This window comes from Gallus gallus, chromosome 9, assembly GCF_016699485.2.
Source record: "Gallus gallus isolate bGalGal1 chromosome 9, bGalGal1.mat.broiler.GRCg7b, whole genome shotgun sequence".
In the NCBI taxonomy this organism is placed as follows: domain Eukaryota; kingdom Metazoa; phylum Chordata; class Aves; order Galliformes; family Phasianidae; genus Gallus; species Gallus gallus.
The window spans coordinates 6,724,624-6,743,442 of record NC_052540.1 but is presented as its reverse complement, the minus strand read 5'-3'; the positions used below and the strand labels follow the sequence as shown (position 1 = coordinate 6,743,442).

General features: G+C 38.0%; 2 long non-coding RNA genes across 2 annotated transcripts in view; one reads left to right on the top strand and one right to left on the bottom strand.

Moving 5' to 3' along the window:
* The window catches only part of LOC107051853, a 31,595-nt gene that overhangs the window by 1,398 nt on the left and 11,378 nt on the right, over nucleotides 1-18,819 (top strand). Inside the window, exon 2 of the long non-coding RNA XR_001463785.3 lies at nucleotides 5,420-5,518. This is a non-coding gene — a long non-coding RNA (uncharacterized LOC107051853). The remainder of the gene's footprint in view (nucleotides 1-5,419; nucleotides 5,519-18,819) is intronic.
* LOC107051851 overlaps nucleotides 1-18,819 on the bottom strand; it is a 373,871-nt gene that overhangs the window by 352,634 nt on the left and 2,418 nt on the right. The gene's annotated exons all lie outside the window — the stretch shown is intronic.

The window sequence follows — 18,819 nt, the reverse complement described above, 5'->3', positions numbered from 1 at the left end:
ACATCCCCTTAGGCAAGCCTACAAGTCAAGGCTGAACAAGTTTCACATATCAAATGCTCATTTGAGGATCTTTAGTAGGTCAAACAGCTCTTTCTCCAAGTGATTGCATATGCTTATGCTAACATTGATTTAACTTCATTTCTAGATTGTATTTGAAAATCATCAATGAAATGTTTTCCTCTTTTGGGCACGCTGCTTTGACAATTGCTACAGCATCTGCCCCCAAAGAGAAACTCTTTCCCTCTTCTGCCCTAGAGTCTGAACAGAATTTTCCTTTTCCCCTTTTTATTTCCAGTGTCCATAAATAATAGCGATGTAGGTCCCCCGATGTGCAGATTAATAACGAGCCTCTATAATGCAGTGCTTCACTAAGGATTAGCTGGAACTTTGACAATACATTATTTTCTGTTTTGTGTACCAGCATGTCAATGTTTTCTCCCTGGTCTGCTGAGGTATAAGCAGAAACCAAATAAGGTATAAGGTGCCATCTCCCTGCCTTTTTCAGTAACCCGTGCTTCCTCTTGCTTGAGTTGTAACTGTGTTTACCTTTCAGTTCTTCCCTCCAACTTTTCCGGTATGGAGTCAATTGTGTTTTGTTCCCTGACCTCTTCTCCATTTACTCTCTGGTTATAAGTCTGTTCAAATAAAATGACTCTCTCAAAGACTGTTCTTACAAAATGAACCTTTGCTTCTTTGCTACTTTTACTTCCTTTCACACCTCTGAAAATTACAGAGTGGATAAAGTCTGAATCACTTTTACTGCTTATCAGGGGTTAAAAATTCACAGTTAATAAGACTCTATCATGTACATTTGGTTTCCTATTTCTCTCCCATTACTCAAACTGCCTTTGTATTAGGTGAAAAGCTACTATAAAGCTGTCCTTTATGGCTACCAGATCCTATTATGTCTACACACAGAGGCAGAACTTCAGTGAACTTGGATCTCTTTCCTTCCTGTTCAAGGTCTGCTCTACAGTAGTTACAGAATTTGGTATGCTATCATTGCATGCACATAGATAGAAGTGATTTTGTGCTGGGAAGGGCTGATCACATCTCCTGGCACCATCAGTGAAAGGCTTCTCTTTAACACACCTTTATGAAGGTGTTGCCTGCAAGGCCTCAAGGATCCCAGCTTCACATTTGTAATGGCTGCACACTCAGTTAATTAAGGCAAGACAGCATCTGTGCAGCATCCAGTCACTATTCTGTCAGAAATAAGCACATTCCACTAACCTATACCACTGCTCACAGCTCCCATACCAAGAAAATTTTGCATCTTCTTGTGGCTTAGTAAACAAACTTTCCTTATTCCCTAACCTTTCCCGTGGAGGAATTTATACAGTGTATAAAGAGATCAGCTTTCAAGCTCATCCCTGCTCACAGGCATAACTGTTCTTTCAGTGGCTGTGATTCAGCAGCATTTGGATCCATAGTTATCCTTAGCACCTAAATGTGAAGTAGCATTAAGAACTTCACTGTCAGAAACATCACTCTCCAGTGGCTCTGTGGCCAGTCAGTCTCAGATGTCACATTTTTTTCTGGAGGACTTTTGGTTCATCGTTTCATCTTTCTGCTTGCTGCAGTCAACCAATGCAAAAACAGGACATAACACATAGAGGTTACTATAATTAGCCAGATCTATTTACCCTATGACTCCTTCCTGCTTTTTATTCATGCCTGTGAAATGAAGGTATTTTGTGACGAGATATGTATTGTCACCATACAAGAAAATGCTATAACGAAAGCCCACAGACCCCCCATGGATACACGCTGATTTCACACACATTTTCCACACATTTCTATTGGCTCTGCTTGAGACCACATATTAAAACCCACCAATCTTCCCAGTACAGGCTGATGAAAGTCTCAGCAGAAACAGCTGCATTTCACATGTGGTTTAAGTTAATGCCTCAGCCCAAATGTTTAACTCTAGCTGGCCATGCTGCTTTTTGAATGTTCACAGTCCTCTTTAGCTTCACATTAGAAGCAAGGGACTGCCTCCTGAAAGCAGGGAATAATACAATGAGGTTGGTAGCACTTCATTTCTGGAGTACCCAAAATCATATATTTTTATTGCATGTAACATGAAAAGTCATCTATATTTGATATCCTCTGAACACGAGACATTTGCATAGCACTGCTATTTAGCATAAACAAACATTGATCTGTACACAGTGATATTTCTTTTCCAAAAAAAAAAAAACCATTACCAGAACTAAGAAGAACACCTAATAGTCCATTCTTAAAAAAAAAAAAAGAAAAAAAAAAAAAGAGGGAGGGAGAGGGGAGGAAAAAAAATAAACAAAAAAAAAATGGAAAAAAACATAAAATGCATTATTCTATTCTCTTTTCCTGGATGGGCCAAAAGGAAAAAAAATCACAACTGTTTACTAGGAGCTGGCACATGTCTAACAAACAGTAGCCTTTTATAATCCAGGCAAATCCCTGAGGTGGCAAATGTAAATACAGAAGGCCCTTCTTTTCTTCCCCTTGAACCTAGAATTAACTTAAAGACCAGTAATAAATAATCTTACACAGACAAGCCTACAGATATATGCACAATCTCTCTCACATGAATGATTATCACAGATAGGTATCAGTGCTACTATTTTTTCTTGGCAATACACACTTTAGGCCAGGTGAATTTGCTCTGCAGATGACCTCACTACAAACTGCTATCATCCTACAGATTAAAAGGCAATTATTTATAGCAGTGACATAGGTTTATGTGCATTATGTACACAATTCATTGTGGTTTGTCCAAGGCATCGAGTAAATCAATGAGATCACAGGAAAAAGCTTACACAGGACCTTCTTGAACATGCTCAGTGTTAAGTATACTGCAGTAATAACTTGTAATAAATGCAGGAGAATCCATTCTCCACCAAAAGCAGTGACAAGAGTCCCTGAGTCAGGATTATTGACTCCAGTTTTTTCAGCTCTGAGACAAAAAAAAACTTTGTTTGCTGGAAGCCCTCCTGCTCTCTATTCACTTGCACGACTGGGGACAAGAACCATCAAATATCTTTCTTGACTTTAGCTATTTCCTCTTCAAGCTGGGATGATGTTACTCTGTGCAATATAACACAGGCACCAATCATTACTAGAGCTCTTCTATCCTAGTATTTGCAGATAATCAGCTGCCTTACATGAGTGCAAATCCTAATAAAAAACAGAAGCAACTAACTAAATATTGTACAAACTGTAATAACAGCAGGCAGATAATGAGAGCAGAAGGAAAGCTTAGTTTTGAAATGTTTTTACTACAATCATACTGAGTAGGGGGTGATGCCTAATCACATGGTTTTTGGCTCTTTATCCCTACTCTTTCAAAGAACTGGTGAGAGTCTTACCAGCAAGGCACTATTTGCTGTTGTATGCTGTGCCTCTGCTAGCAAAGTCTGACAATACAGTCACTCCAGAAAGCCTTTTGCAATGCAGATTGAGCCCTTCATAAATTCCATAGTCACTTCAAAAAGCATGATAGGCAGTAGTTATAGCACTCCAGATTGTCTGTGTATTTTTGAGTTTTGTTTCCATTAAAGAAGATGGTAAAAGATACGATTTCATCTATGGTTGTTTTTGTTTTGTTTTTGCCTCCACTGTTCTTTACCTTTTTCTCACATCTATTCTTTGCTTCCATACTTCGCTTCTACTATATCCTCTTTTCAAAGTGTGAGAGAAAGCCAGTGTTAGCTCAAACAAGATCCGTCATTCACTTTCTCCCATATTTTTTCTGACCCCATCCCTTCCCTCCAACTTATCCACTAACTGCAGTATCACTGACAAGAGTAGCTAGTGTGTGAGTCCCTAGACACAGACAGCAGAAGAGCAGGCAAATCAGACAGTGCTCCATGTGATGCTCACTGAGCTTCAGACAAAGCTGCCAACTACCTTTGATAACCTTGGTTTTATTATTCCATTAATTTGCCAAATTGTTTTTAAGTGTACTGTAGTCAGTAAAGTCAGTAAAGTGAACAGAAATGGCAAAAGGTCACAGCTGACACCTACATGACTCGTTGATGGGCAGAGGGAAGGAATTTAAGAAAATCAGGTATTTTTGTCTGTCCCTATTCTGCAGGGGAAGACTGGAATAGGTCAGGCTCATCCCTTTTGGCAACTTCCCTTTTTGCCTTCTTGTAAAGGTGTGCAATAACTGAAGGCAGTCAGCCTTAAGGCCCAGGAAAATAGAATGTCTGGTTCAAAATTCATGAATCCTTATGCATACTAAAGAAATGCAGTTGTGCACAGAATTAAGACAGCAGAGCCTCAAGGTCATAGCTGCTAGGCAGTACCACCACACTATGAAACCCATTTCCCTGGAAACCAAGAATAGGACAGGTCATTCCTTAAGCTGTCAAAATCTGCTTTATTGCTGTTTTAACAGCTAAACAACAACAACAGAAAAGTGGAAGAGAATGAAGGGTAAAAGAAAAAAGTGATGTGACTAAGACCTCCCAATGGACCTTTACAAGCAAAAGAAGAAAGGCAAGAAGAGTAAGAGGTCACAAAAGTACATGTAATTAACATAATCAGTGTAGGAGTGGTGTCAGCAAATTAAAAATAGAGTCTGTATCACCCAGAATGCATGCCCAGGGCAATACCATGAAGAACAATGGGATATGAGACAAGCACTTTAGTATTAAGAACCTGAGGTGATAGGATTTCCAGTTATTGAAGAATGTGTGTATACAATGTATCCAAATATTCCTTAATTGGATTTCATTAATGGTCAACTTAAACATTTTACATATGTTTATGGTATACAAAATAAATTCTAAGGACATTCAAAGCTCTCCCCCATTGCCCATGATCATACTTGTGGTCTCCCCTGTCCATAGGCAATATTTCATGGGGATTATTCTTTCGGAGATCTCAGGACAGACAGGGAATACATCTCCCCTCCTTCAACTGAAGCAAAGCTATATTCCCTCCATCCCTCACAGGCAACTGTTGAAGCAAAGTTTTGGGATGAGCAGCAATCTCAAGCTTGGAAACAAGGCAAATAACTTATCAGTATACTGGAGCACCACGGTTATATAATGTGAAGTAATTTGTAATATTCAAAACATTTAGAATCAAGCAAGATGTTTACTGATTTTCCTTTCTTATTTATTTCTACCTACCATCACTAAGCTATCTGAAGAACAATTTACTATGTATTTTCTGCTGTTCACAGACTTCATAGCACTTCTCTGGTAAACTGGAGTTATTGGAATTATAAAGTTTTATTAACTTCTATATCCACTCATTAATTTATACAGAAAAACATGTTTCCTTTGTTTGAAATGAATCCTTGAAAAATATCAAAAAAGAATTCTTCAGAAAACCTTACCCTCTGCAGAAATATAGTGCAAAGACAGGTTCTAAGGATAACATGTGAAACACATTTCTCTCTTGTGCTATTCTTCCTCTTCAGGTAGTGAATCAACAACCTTTCTCAAAGAGGAAAAAAGAAAACTAGCATGTATGGCTAGAAAGTGGCTAGATGGTGTCACAGAACTCAAGAATGAGAAAGGTAAGTTTCAAGAAACTTCACATTTTCCAGAAACTGGTAATAGGAAAAATTTTGCATCAAAACAGGAGAGAAACAATTATGTGGTTAACTTTGACTTCCTTGAGCTTAGCTTCAGTTGTGGGGTTGTTTCAATTTGCCAACTGGAATTTGAAGTTCCCTCTTCCAAATGCATTAGCGGCCCCATTAAGCTTAGGCTGGACCCTCATTCTTGCTTGGACTATACTGCAGGTAAAACTGTGTGATGGGCATGTACATTTGGATTCATCAAGTGCTAGACTATGGAATAATTGGGCATGGAAATAAAGGCACAGCATTGTTCATTAGAAATTACAGTATAGCATTGTTCACTGGAAATTAAGGTACAGATTGTTCATAGAGGTACAAAAGCAGAACACAGCTTGTATGCCATAAAACGGCACAGAAGGTGACATGGAACCTATGCTGCTAAGTTCTGTGAGTCATAGTAGTTCTGTAGGCAAAGTTAGGTATTGGCAACATCAAAGGGACTAGATATACTGGCTCTAAGAAGAGCAGCGCTGATTTGGGGACTTAGTAGCACCAAGGTTATGTGATAAAGTGGCACATTTTCTACCGTGGACCAAGATTCTGTTGCTTTTTTGACAGAATGCCATCCTTTGGGTGAACTTTGCTCATGATACACTCATTATAGTACCAAAACACATCTCCATCTAAAAAGCTGCCTTTCTCCAAGGTGAGACTACCCCTCACAGAGCATACAGTCTGAATTTCTTAGCCTATATCTTTAAAAGCAATGCAAGTGAATTTTACACCATTCCAAAACAAAGGTATGTATGACTAGCACCACTGAAGCTCCACCCACAGAATAAAAAATAGTATAAAAAGAGAAGGGAGGAGACCTTAGAGCATACCATCACAGACAAGCCAAGAGGACAATGCTGGCTTCTGAGACCAGTTGTCAGGCTGAGCCTCTCTTCCTTCCCCATAAGAATGACTATTGCGTAAGATTTGCACAATCAAGTGTGCAAATCTTACTCAATAGGCAACCCCATAGGGGGAAGATACTACCACAGACAAGCTGGGAAAACATCTCTGATTCCTGGGTTCAGTTCTCTGAACCCACCCATAGGGATGCCTGTTGTGTAAGCTTTGCACACTTGGTTATACTGAGTGCTTCCCCAGTAAACTTAGAAATATATCTATAGAACTTTTTTTATAACTCAAGTGGGCTTGTGGCCAGGTTGTATTATTCTTACTTCTTCGCACATGCTTTGCAGACAGTGAATTTATCACTGTCGATCCAAAAGTCTATGTAATTTGTTGCTAGTAAACTACACTATTCATTAAGCTAGCTATATGAGTTCTGGCTGAGTATGGCCAAAATTCCTTCAGTGATCCAGTCATGTGAGTTCTGACTGAGCATTACTAGATAAATAATGAAGGGGTCATTTTAGCTCATTTGAATGCTGCTAGACGAACTGTGATCTATTTGTGAATTCATCATCATGATGGTTCATATATTGAACGCAACTGGACTTCCAGCACCAAATAGGGCATCACTCAAACATTGTCCGTTAACATGACAAAGGTTATGATAAAGCAAAATTGTCTTTTCTCTCGAAGTTGTGATCTCCCCCAAATGATGGCTAAGCAGGATGTAAAACAACACCTGAATGCTTTTGTCTTCATTGGTTAGATACAAAATAAATTAAATTCGCAGCTCAGTAGGCTCAGTTCTTGGCACTGGGGCAGTGGCCTCAGGGAAAGTCAGCTGAGTAATGCCTCAGCCTCTGCACTGCATGATCTGCACCCATCCAACATGGAATACACCTCTCTTCAACTAGAATAAGATGTCATTTCCCTCTGCCTACTTTGTTCCTTAGGAAGGACTGAAAAAATTGTTCTAGTGCTTTCAAATCTTCCAAAAATCTAAAATTTCACCTCTGCGTTTTCATCTTTTCCTTATTAAAAAAATCTACTAAAGAATAGTATTATTGTAGATAGTACTGCTAATTATTTCACCTGAAAAGTCACCCTTTCAATTCAGTCATAAAGTCTTCCCTCAGCCACCCAAAAGCTTTCTATTCAGTCTTGTCATACATCCCTAATCTGTGAACAAACTGTCAAATTCAAAACCTAGACATATAGCCTTGAACCACAATATTTTGAATTTTCCAAGTTCGCATACGCTGGGAAATAAGCCAGTCCTCATTATTCTCATGTCAGAGGCCAAGTACAGGAGTCTGAAGGATTTAAAGAGAGCTGAATTTCTTTATAAGCCTGACTTTTAGAACAAAGAGAAAGTCTCCAGTACACCAGAGTACCCAGTGCCAGAAGCGCATGGTGCTGGCAAGGCTGCCCTGCCTGTGGATGATGCTGCTTTCTCCTCTTTCTCACTGCACAGCAAAGACAACAAACAACTCCTTCCCACTTTGCATATTCCAATCTACCATTTCAAACAGAGTCCTTTGCTTTTTATCCTAAAGTGGTACTTGTTAAAGGAGCTGTGACCACTCAGGCTATTTCCTTTGAGGATGATAACACTGCTGCAGAAGCTTCATTATTATGCTAATCGAGCACAGTCTGAGCAGCTTTCATAACTGCCACATTAAATCATCTACCAAGGGGAGGCCTCAAGAGCCATTTACATTGCACTGTATGCATATTAATGAAGGCGCTAGCAGCAGAATTGTTTTTGAAGCAATAGTCAGGTAAAAAGAAAAAAAATACATTATTATAAATGTTGGAAAAGCTAGAGATGGTTAAACCTCATGAAGGCTTTGAAAGTTCAGTGGGTTTGGTTCTTTTGTCTGTAATTAAGACTGAATAAAACAGCAGAGCAGAAACCTACAGCAGCTGCAGTTGTGACAAGGGTCTCTGTGACAGACTGCAATGGCCTCAAAATATCTGTGCTGTACAACCAAATAAATAGAAGAGCCCTCCTTTCTTCATTCTCTCCTCTTCACACCTCATCCCCCTCCCTCTTGTCTCAAGACACGCCACTTGCTATGCATCTAGAGAAGATAACGCTACCATGAAATGAGATAAAGAACAGTACCTAATAGCATACCTTCAGAATAATTCAAACACATCCATCAAGACCAAAGGAATAAAAGCAAACAAGTGACATTTAGAGTGATCTTGGGCTGACAGCTGAATACAGATACACTTTTCCCAAAAGATAAACCACCTGGAAGCCACCACAGATGAAGGTGGATGATAGCAGACAGGTTAGGTTAAAAAAATAGCAGGAGCAATAATGACAGCAGCTCAGCTGCCCTGACATTGTCATATTGCTTTTATTCACATATGTTATAGAAAATGTGCATTCTGAAGAGGCAGTTTAAGGGCAGAGCAATGGCATTGTTGACAAGAACTGGGAGCTTTTCTCACTCCTATAAGAAAACTGCATAAAGAAAAGCTCTACGAAAAATGAGGATGACGTTGACATTGTTATTGAAGCAAAATCAGGACCTTTTTATCAAATCATAGGCTTGTTTAGACAGTTAGGCATATTTTAAAATGATTTATAGGTGAATATTATGTGCACTGGGGAAAGAGCATACATTTTGGAATCCTAGCATCCCAGGAAATGTTTTATTTTATAGCTCAAGCCACGCACTCTCTTCCATCATCATGTTCTGTAATATCAACAATCCACTTCCCTATCCTCCTCCTCCTATTTCCCAATGCTCCTCCCCGGACACCTACTCCCCAGACCCAAACAGTTCTTGAAAGCAATATTTCATTTCCCTTAAGACATCATCTTCAAGCATTCCACCCTTCCCCCAACCTCTTTATTCTGAAGATATTAGATAAGAGAAAGCCAGTTTTTACAAGATCAAGAATTCACCTGGAACAAGTAAATAATATATTTTCTGCACGGATTTGAAGTGTTTAACAACCACAGTCTCAGGTGAAACCCAAGTCAATATCAGCATCAAGATATCTATTTTTATTATAAATGAAGATACTTCGCATATGTTCAAAAGGTTAATAAAGGGCCAGTCCCACAACCCTTGAAATAAGTCTGCAGAAGCCCTAACCTAACAAGAAAATGATAAAGCTAGAAAAAGTCTGAAATATATTTCCCTATCATAAGAGCAAAGAATGACTTGAGAAAGAGTAGACCTTCAAAATACTAGCACAGCCAAAAACAAAAGCTCTGTTCAGAGGTACTGAAGAAAAGGAGATACTTTGCTGCAGAATGGCTAGTTCCCATCTTCCCCAGCCATGAAGAAATTATTCTGTACTTCAATATTCAATTGGCTTTTGAAGATACACAAATATGTCTTCCTAGTCATATTTTCTAGTTATTTTTTCAACTGATTTTTTTTTTTTACAACATAGAAGTCAACAAATAATGCTTATGTTCTCATAGAAACTTCTACCAAAAGCTAAAAAGTTTCAGCTTTCCAGTTGTGAGATTTTTCCTTTAAATGCTACCTTTGCTATCTCAGTTCTGTTGCCTGCATTGAGAGGCACCATATCATCATATGGATCTAAGTTTAAATGGACTGTCTTGAGTATTTCAATGCTGGTTTTGATTTTAGGTCTCAGTAAGTTAAATTAAACAATACAGAAAAATCCTAAAGAAGAATTGTTTGAGATTTACCAGCCCTAGTCTGCTGTAGATGTTTTTCTAAAGAAATTAGTCAGATAAGCTGACACATGAACATAATGTCCATCACTCATGAAAAATATTTCAAAATGCCAACCTTTATCAAGAATCCATTATATGCCCCCTGAGAAAATACAATAAAATATTTACAAGTATCAACCAACAAAGAATATTCAACTGATACTCTGCTATATGATAGAACAGTTATAATGCAGTTACTTAAATATGCTTACAAAATCAATGAAACTATAGCCTTAATTATGATATAACATACAAATATAGATTTTTATACTCCTAGAACAAACTAGCAAAACATAAGGAAGGTTTGAGTGACTGCTAAATTCAAGAGCTTCATTTAGCGAATGGATAAAACATGCAGCATTTAAAGTATCTAATTGCAAATCATGTACATGCGCTGCATTTTGTTTGCTTTTTGCAAGCCTTACTCTCATTTCTGTCCAATTAGCTGTTCAGCTTCAAGATTTTTGGTACAGACTGATTCTTTCTATATGTTTATATAGTACCTCTCACTCCTAAATGAGGTCTTTGCAAACTACGCTGCTGTTACTGATGCTGTTCATGATCATGCATATGATTTGCACATAGCGAAGAGGCACATGGCCACAGCAGATTCATGCATACCATACTCGTGATAACTTCACAGGCTAATTTTCCTTCATTACATAAGCAAGACAACTGTATTTTGGAAATGTATTTTCTTAGCAGTTCTAAGAAAAGGATTATTTTGTATTATAAGCAAATGTATTAATCCCAACTTTTGAAATGTGAACAAATGGCTAGAAGAGAGCCTATGTCTGTGCTTTTCTGGTGGGCAGGGTGGGGCTAGTATTCCTATATGCGTTTGCTAAGATTTTATGCATGTAGGGGACACTTCTCACTTTTGATAATCCAAAGATTCAACTTGCTAGTCTGCAAATCACAAGTTCCTAAAACACTGTGTATTTCGTTTTAAGTACCATCTTATCCAAACCATTTAGTGTCTATTAGATCACTGCAACATTCTGGTGGTGCCCTGTGTAACTTCGAATGTCTGTTTTAGACATTTATTGTCTTCCACTTCCCCAGAGCTGTTCTACACCCAATTACTATGTCTTTCTGAAGAGGTTTTTTCTGCAAGGTGGAGTTAGGACAGATTTCACTGTTGTCGCTGCAAAGCTTTCCTTTCATGTTGCAGTTAACTCAGCTAGATAGAACATCATCTACAAGCTACATGTTGCACCATGTACCACTCAGCTAGCTGGAACATTATCACGGAGGATTCAGGGGAGGCTTCATAAAGCCATCTAAGAATGAAAGAGGCACTGCAAGGCACCAGATGTGCCTGTGGGACTGGCACTACAACTGGCCCGTCAGACTGGACAGCAAAGTGCCAAGGCAGTACCTGAGTCTGCAAGTAAGGCTGAACCTCCGCTGGGTTCTGCTTCCCTTCATGAGGCTATGCAAACGCAATAGGACCAAAGTGCCTTCTGGAAGCGACTTCTGATTCTTAGATTCGTCACTCGGTGGCTAAGAAAAAAGGAAGTCTATCTTTGATTATTAAAAAAGAAATAATCTTTTCTAAATTGTGACCGTTTTGGAGATCCAACTCCATAAGGGTTTATATTTCAGATATCATCTGTCCTTATTTCTGTCTGAAAGGCAGAAGCAGGGAAGAGAAGATAAACCTTCCCTTTCAAGATGGGGACAGCAGCCGTTAGGAGCCACCAGAGGCATAAGGAAGAGAGTTCCCTGAAAGCAAAAATCTGCAAGTTGCTCTACTCTGACAGAGGCTGCTGGGAATGCCACAGGCAAAGGGAGCCTAGGAGGAGGAAATTACTCCTGATTTCTTATAATCTGTAGCTCAAGGCCATCAGCAGGCAAACAGAGAGACTGTGTATACCTTAAAATACTACACATCTTATAGGTCTACAGTTTGGTACTTCCATATAGAATGTTGGGGTGCTTTGTCTTTGTTCTAATGATGTAGTTCAAATTCACTATGTTTACTTGTATCAGTAATTAATCATCCAGGCAAATTAGCTGCCACAAGACTTCTTGAACGTCATGTAGAAACTAAGCTTACAAACCAGCAAAGGTTAAAGGAAAATCTATATTTATTAACAGACAGAGCAAACCAAATACCCAGATTAGAGGAACAGGCACGAGTATAACAGCCCTTCCCAGTTCTGAAAAGCAAGTTACTTCTCTGCAGAGACAGCTTAGTACAATGGAGTGCATAGACCTGGACCTCTGCCAGCACCTGTCTGTTTGAGAATTTCATCCACTTAAATAAGCTGCTGCTCTCTGGATCTCAATTAACCAGATAAGCTGGTGCAATTGTAGAAAATTCAAAAATAACAGAGAAGATTTCACAGATTTTCCATCTGTAGGCCTTCTGTAAGCGTGACATGTATAAATAGAACATAATATTGTAGGTGACATCCTTAAAATTATGACTTACACCACGTGTATGAGAAGCTGGTAGAGAAACATCAGCGTGAAGCCTCAGAACAAATGTTACTTTTCATGGCCTGCTTCAATCACTGTCAGCAGAAGTAAGCATCTATACTATGTACCTTATTGATACCACAGCTCTTGTGGAATCTGAAATCTGCCAGAACTGCTAACTGCTCCATGACTTAACCCTGGCTCCAGGAAGGCAGAAGGGTTCACCAGCATGAAACTAATTACAGAATGGAGCCCGACATGTATGCAATGACAATTTAACTAGCAGAATATAGATACATCAAAAAAGGCTTGTAAAGCACACTAAATCATGAGAACTTAAGTTTCACTTTACAAGAGTCTCACGGATTTTAAAGGAATGGAATAAATAGATTTCTATTTAAAAAAAAAACCCAAACAATAAAATCCTATAATGTTTGCAAGATAATTGTATTCCTTCCACATATTTCATAGAATCATTGAATCACTCAGGTTGGAAAAGACCTTAAAGATCATTGAGTCCAACCACAACATAACCATATTTTCCAACCTCTCCCTAAAAGGCCAGAGCAGAGATAAAAGTTTCCAGTAAGTTGTTTCAGCTTACACATATAACCAAGAGCTTCCTACTAAATGTCACTAGATTGCTCACATTTATTCTTGTTTTGTTTTTATTTACAGTGCATTATAGACAACTGTTGTCAAAAATTGGTATTGTTAAACAGTGAAAAGATAATAATTCTACATCTTCCATCTTGGTGATTAAAGAGCTTTTGATTCTATTTTAATGCAGGGCTCATAAATATCAGAAGTACATGTTATATTTTTTAGAAACATCTACGAGGTAGCAGGATGGACTGGGGATTTAAATAATGCAAATCAGTGTGTAGTACACCTCCTTTTTTCTCCAAAGCACATTACAGCATATAAGAAAAAGAATGTGTCTGGTGATTTATTCATAAAACAATCCTGCTCATCTCTAGTACATTATCCTGCTCATAACTTCCTAGCATACTTAGAAGATGATGCTATAACCAGGTGTAAGTTTACTGATAAAATCGCCATAAATGCAAGATGCACATACACTTAGAACAGCTACTGTTGTCAGGGGAGTTTAATCAACTCCTACTGATTCCTTGGAATCTTATCTGTAGGCAATCACAAACCATCAAACCATAAAATATACCTGAAGAAAGTTCAAGACACTGCCAATCTGAAAGGCAAGCAAATAAGCATCAAGGCCATACTGGCATATAACAAGAAACCTACCAGACTGAAGGTGGGAAGACAAAATATGTGCAGATTCCATTCCCTAATCTCTCTCTATTTTTAAGTTTATTCTTAACTCAAACTTTTAACTTAGGCAACTTTCTCTGCTGTGCTGCCTTATTACAAGCTGAGTATTGAAAGCAAAGAGACATAAGCTGTACATTATACTAACTAGAAGACAGTTTTTTTTAGTTTACAAAATACAATAAAATATACTGTAATACAAAATAATACTTTCCAATAGCTAGTCCAGTTCAGATGTTTGTCCAGATTTCATATTTATTTTCCAAGGATCTGATAATAAAAATCCAGTTGGAGGATGGAATGAAGAATGAAAAGTTTAAATCAACAAAACTAAAGCTTAGCAAAACTTTTAAGTAGCTGACAGAGTCTCACGAGACAGGAAGTAGGGACAATCACATTCATATGCAGTGTTGACCGCCACCATCATATAATGCATTTTAAGATACTAAAAACACATGAAGCAGAAGTCTTTAAAGAGAGGTGAACTGCCTTAAAGAGTAGCAGTAAATTCATTCTCTCTTGTGGTTTGTTCCACTATTCTTAACTCACATAAACCCTTTTCAGGGTTGTTTTTTTTTTTTTTTCCTTTTTCCAAGGGCTAAAGACATAGCAATATACATGTCTCCTGTGGCATGCCACATGAGATTATTGTGCTCATTGACATGTCATAACCTGATTCACACTGTAGATCTTCAATAGTAGACTGAGGTCAGGGTAAGATAAATTATATCACTGTTATTTGTGTGATCAATTGACTGCAAGGTCTAATATGACTGAAGTCCAACAGAATACGTGAATATTCCAGGCATAGTGCATTACTTAGAAATCGATGACTGCTTGAAAGGTTTGATAACTAGAGGCTTTAGGCTATTAACACCAGCTGGTCATTAAGTCCACATAGATTGTTACAGCCTTTATAACCCTTTCTTATATAAAGAAAACAATTAAACATTTTAATTACATTAAAGAGTTGACAGAAGATAATCGGAGGTGTCAGGAAATGATGTAGTCCCATTAATGTAAGTTACTACGCCATTTTCATTGTTTACCAATGTAGTTGCCACCTAGGTAATGTAAAAATAACTCTTCATTTAGGTCCACGTTCAAACCACAAAGCATGGAAAAAAACAAGTAACACGAAGACAAATGAAATATGATATGGCAGCAACTTCTAAGAGTATATCTTACCAGTAGAGAGGACACAATGACAGAGTCTGAGTTTAAAAGGTGCAGTAGAATTTGTAGAACTCTGACACTTTCCACATCTTTGTTTTAAAACTGAGAAGTCCACAGAAGCATAGGGAAATCCTATGTTTCTCTCACTTCTGTTAACTACCATACATCATTTACTTTAAAAATTATACCAGCAATAGAGGACAACCTACCTACACATGCTTTTTGTATTACTTAATAAAGTGCTATCCTCATCAGATCTTTTCTGTGTATGAGGGTTTTACAAAGCTCGCATTCTGAAATACTGGGAACCTTCCCTTGTCTTACATTAATCTTCACATAAGGCATTAATCTTCACAGCAATCAAGTTATTATCTGAGAGAGATTGGCAGATGATTATGACTCAGTCTAAATGGGTTACTTTTTACATCATGAATTCTGACTGTTTACAGTACAAAGAGAATGTACTCCTTAACATTTTGCTGCTGTTCTATTCTTCAATAAATTGCTGAGGCTGAACAGCAGGCACAACAGCAGTTGTATTAATTCCCAGGGAATTCCTGGTCATGATGTACCAGCCTATTGGACTTTGAAGATTTACTGTTTTGTACTTAAGGGAAATACATAAGAAAATATTTACAAGTGGCCATTAGGGCTAAATGATATCCTTATCCTGTGCAAGTACAGAGGGAATTAAGGAGCTTCTATAATGAGAACAGATGTAAGGCTGCATGCTTATACAGGACTAGTCAGCTGGACAAGGAAAGGATGAAGAACTCTATGATAATCACAGAAAAAGGGCCATGGCTGGTAGAAGGTGGAATGTGAATCATTCTTTACCACAGTCACACTGGCATATATAAACAGAAACATATTCTACAGTTACCTTATCTAGACTTTTCTCACCTTTCTGAGGCTTTGAATGTAGTACTATATTCAGATTTTGGCCCAGTACTTGAAGCAGAATGTAGAACAGAAGCAATACAGAAAAAAAAAGCATATGAGATTAATGTTCTGTAATATTTAGATGGTCCACATGATCCGAAAGGAAAGATTGGTCTGCAGGAGCCAATTTATGCAGAAAACAGGATTACATTAACAATTACAGAAACAGGATTGCCACATCCACAGCAGACAAAACTTGAACTGTGGTGAGGAAGCCTCAGGTTGAACTGAAACAAGGGGACACACAATGAAGGCATCTGACAGAGCATGTAAGCAGCAGCAGGCAGAGATAATCCTCCTCTAATGGGAGACAGGGACAGCACTAGATGGTCACAGTACTAACAACAGAATTTAATATGATTGCTTTAAAAATAGGATTCCAGTCAGTTCCTTATTGCATTGATAGGATTTGAAAGCCTATATATTTTTTTCTGTTTTCCCAGATTATTCAGTCCTTTGCCCCATCTTTACTGATGTCTGTAATATCACAAAGATTGCACACACAAGTTTGTTTCCATTGACTTCAGAGGACTTATTTGCCATTTCTAAAGATATAAACACAGTCAGAATTAGATCCAAAGGGCTTCTATCCAAATTATGTTTTATTGGGAAGATTGCATGTGGCTTTATACAACTATCCAGCTTTGCAAATGGGTACAATGTGATGAGCATTCACAAGGCCATAATCCACGTGTATCGTACAGGATGCGATATAAATTCTACTTAGTTTAATAAAGAAACCCAGAGCACATTCACTAGATATTTTATGAAAATGATTGTGCTGAATGTTGGAAAATAAGTCCAATGAACTTCAAGCATCCACAAAAACACTGGCTGAGAACTGTGTCTTTATCTTACACACTTTGTATCAGGATTTTTGTAAACATCCTGAATGCAAAGTATCTGTGGAGAGGCTGCTTAAATTAGTGGTGACATTTTTCAGACACTAAATAAGGGTGAAATAATGCTGTCAATAGATCACCTATAATCGTGGCAAATAGCAAATTAGGAGATTTTGCTATTTTAAAGAAACATCAACATGTAAAGTAATAATGCCTCTGGATTTGTTGGCTTCAGTTTTAGTTTTGCATGAATGATAATATGTGAAGGTTTAGAAGAAAATAAAAGCACTAAATCAAATGCACTAGAGAGGAAATTTGATCTAGGATGTTGCAGAAAATGCTCAGCAAGTGGTAGAAACAAAACTTTAGGACTACCTGCCTATTTAAGACCTGTATTACATTCCTCTTTCTTCGACAAAACACCTCAGCACAGGCATAAAGTTAAGCCTATGCCTAAATTCAACTGAATTCCACCAAATATTTTTTAAGCTGTCAATCACTAGTGAAGGTAAAGGCTTTGAGTTCAAATATCATAATTCTCACCTGCAGACAGCAGGACTCCTGTGAGAGAGCACAATTTTCTGTAGCATACCTTACTATTTGAAGAAAACAGTTATTACAGTTTTCAAACCCTGAAGTTAGATATTTAAATCCCAAGGTAGGTACATGAATAATCAAGCTGCATGATTTTCACACATGCTGGGTTCCCACTGATTTTAATGAGAGCAGTAGATGTTCAGATCCTCTTGAAAGAAAGATTGTTTGGATACCCAGGTATGAATGAAGATACCTGACTTAAGATCTTAAGGCAGTTTCCATCTGAAGAGACAACTGGAATTTTTTTACTGAATGTTGTATGCTGTACATCACTGATTAGTGTCTCTGACTCTGAGGCATTACTGATCAGCACAGCACACAGAAAAGAAAGTGCTTTTGCTTACAATGTGATGGTACCTGAGGTAGAAATAGACTGCTGTCTAACTACAAATGCTGAATGTAAAAAATGTAAAATTTAGAGTGAGCTTCTTAATTACTAGCTCAACGAATGCCTGGATTTCCCAATAACAACAAAAAGAAGCTATGTTATCATACAGAAAGATCATAGTTTCAGGTTTCTCAGACATGGCAGGGGCAAGACGTGTTCCACTGTTTTGATTTTCTTTGAATCTTCTAACACATCTGACCATAGTTCATTTACATTGTTTCTCCGTTACAAAATGGTGGAAGCTTGAAATCCAGGAATGGATAAGCTGCTACAGACTGGTCTTTCATAGCCATTGCCACCTGACCTTTTGAGTCCATCTCTGAGGGACTGGGGTAAGCGATGCAAACTTGTATGAATCCTGTTTCTGTCAGCTCCTTGGAGTCTGACAAGAACAAGACTGCAGTTATTAAGTACTAATCCATACAGCATCGATCACTATCTCCAAAACCTTGTTTGGTCAATATATTCAGTGGTGAAAAGCAAAATGCTGCATAGCACTTCCGAACAGATCCTTTTGCAGTGTCTGATATATAGCTAAGAGGAAAGTAGCTCCTCATTGGCTCTCACGCTATTAAAGCGATGTGTGTGACAAAATTTGTCATCCATGTAAAACATTAAACAGTTTCTAATATCAGTTACCAACTAAGAGCTGACAGACGAACTTTTGCAATTAAGCAGCCTACTGAAATTGCAGTTTGCTGGTAAGAAAGCAATTTCATCTCCTTTTCTATGCTTATTGTCACATACCATTCTTAAGGAAGGATAAGGAAACTGTCCAAGGAAAGCAACTGCAAAAACAGGGAAAAATTGTCCAAAGGACTTTCAGATGTTGTTTCTGACAAGACTTTCCAGACTTGTTACTTTACAGGATTATCACATTTCCCAATGCCGTATCGCATTTATTCAGTGTAAACAACTTGATGGGCATGATTGTGCCCACAAATCAGAAGGCAAGGAAACAATTCATGTTCCTGGCACAGTTTAGATACCTGGTCATTACTTTCAGGATATGCAAATT